Here is a 2176-nt window from a genome sequence, read left to right on the forward strand (position 1 = left end):
AAATGAACATAGCCATAGAATAAAAAACAAAATGTGAGGCCTACCAGTTTCTAATTATATAGGTGATTTTATACCACTTTAGTTTTGTATCTAGCACATTAGAACCATTATATTAATTTACAGGGTTTTGGTTTCAGGTGGCACATTTAGAGCGAACAGGGCATTACTTAACTGTGAAAGATAACCAGGTGGTTCAGTTGCATCCCTCTACTGTCCTTGACCACAAGCCTGAATGGGTGCTTTATAATGAGTTTGTGCTAACAACGAAGAATTACATCCGGACGTGTACAGATATCAAGCCAGAGTGGTAAGCGTGCCTTTTGTTCTCTTAAGTTTCTCTTAGTATTTTATTCAGAACAGAATGTGGCTCTGCTGCTGAGTCATGGCCTTTCTCCTCACTGATTGCGGAACTCTATTTTCTGCTCAGGTAGGGATTTATGTTCCAGCGTGTAGGTCTGGGCAGTTGGCCTGAGGATGGTAGGGCTTTCCTTGGATAAGAGAACAGTGGATTTGTTAGTGTGTGCTGGATTTGGAGCCAAATACTGAGTTGCAGTTGAATAGCATCAAGAGTTTCTTGGGAGCCGTCCTCTTGTTGTGTGTCCCCTGGTGCTAGCAGTCAGTCTATCTTTACATATTTTATTTGTCCCATTACAATAGCTTTCACCTATTTATTATTTATGTATTGGTTTTAGGACCTGTGCAAGCATAAGATGCACAGCTCTTTGTATTTTAGCATATTAATTAGATTTTACAAAATGTAATCAGAACTGACTGTTTTATTTTAAGCAAAACAACCCCTGCTCCTTTGGAGTTGTTTTTTGTTTTATTTATTTTTGCCAGTATTCATTTTATAACTTACAATAGAAAATGTCAACCAAGAGCAGTGGGATTGAAGGCACTATTTAGGTGGTGTCACTTGTATACACATTGTGTGGCTTTTTCCCTATACTGATTTGTGACTTTTGACACTTAAATTGTATAGGACATTACCATTTTATCTAAAATGCTTTGTTGAGAAAAAATTGTATGGTAAACTTTATGAAAGATTTCAGTCAAGTGTATTTTGGGGGATATAGAGTTACATTTACAGCTGTTAAAACTTTGAAAATGAGAAGATCCAATCATTTGAATGTCAAGATGCTTTGTATGCAGAGACTGTTATTACCATAACCTTGGAGAGGCAGGCTAAAACTCTAGAGTGAAGAGTGCTAGAATGAAGAAGTCAGTGAACTTAAGTGTTGTCATCTTTATATTAATGGAAAGAAAAGGTTTTTAAAAGAATGTATGTTGGTATTTTTTGAAAAGTTTATGTTCAACATCAGAAAATTGACATCTTAGTAAATATTTAATATTTCTAAAAGCGGTATCTATAAGGATTAGGGATTTGTATTTTTGTCATTTAGATTTGAAGATTTGCCTTAGTTCATCAAGTGTATTGATAAGTGGTGTCTATCCTCTTAGCACCACCTATGCGTTAATTAAATGTTAATTTGGTGATTTTTCCCCTTCTTCTGGACAGGTTGGTGAAAATTGCCCCTCAATATTATGACATGAGCAATTTCCCACAGTGTGAAGCAAAGAGACAGTTGGACCGCATCATTGCCAAACTTCAATCCAAGGAATATTCACAGTACTGAATTCAATGCTTAGAACTGAAGTTATTCAGAGGACAGCTTTAAAAGATGAATGAACTCAAAAGTTCAAGTTGTGCTCTTCACGTTGGTTCAATAATGGCCTTTATTTGAAAGCTTTTTAATTTTTCTTTACAGTAAATATTCCATTCTGATTTCATAAATTAAACATTTATGCCTCCCTTTTGTGTTGACACTGTAGCTCATACTGGAAAAGTCGATCAATGTTTTGCAGTTTATTGAAAGTAGTTCTATATATAACAATGTTATAAGCATTTCTTTAGAAATGGTTGAAAATGCTTCTAAAATGTGATTATCGACCATGGTATGCATGATCGTTGTAATTGTTGACATTCCTTTTAGAAGTTGTGAAATGTTACAACTTGTGCTTATGTAGACACAATCTTCTGTCTCAGTACAGAGGCACTGACTTCAATAAAGTCTATTTATACTAATTTTGGCCAAAGCCCATTGGTATTTTTGTCCTGGTCTCTAACTATAGCTTTTTCTCTTTGCAAGTGTGGGGCTTTTTCCTTTTTTTTTTT

At 35.1% G+C, this 2176-nt stretch overlaps 1 pseudogene across 1 annotated transcript; it reads left to right on the forward strand.

Moving 5' to 3' along the window:
* The first annotated feature begins 116 nt into the window (after nucleotides 1–116).
* LOC100949224 lies at nucleotides 117–2086 on the forward strand (annotated as a pseudogene). Its single transcript, XR_155096.2, has 2 exons — nucleotides 117–307; nucleotides 1520–2086. The product of XR_155096.2 is annotated as a pre-mRNA-splicing factor ATP-dependent RNA helicase DHX15-like (transcript).
* The last annotated feature ends 90 nt before the right edge of the window (nucleotides 2087–2176 follow it).

The sequence above is a fragment of the Otolemur garnettii genome, unplaced genomic scaffold (assembly GCF_000181295.1).
Source record: "Otolemur garnettii isolate 467f Iridium unplaced genomic scaffold, OtoGar3 scaffold02776, whole genome shotgun sequence".
Lineage (NCBI taxonomy): Eukaryota > Metazoa > Chordata > Mammalia > Primates > Galagidae > Otolemur > Otolemur garnettii.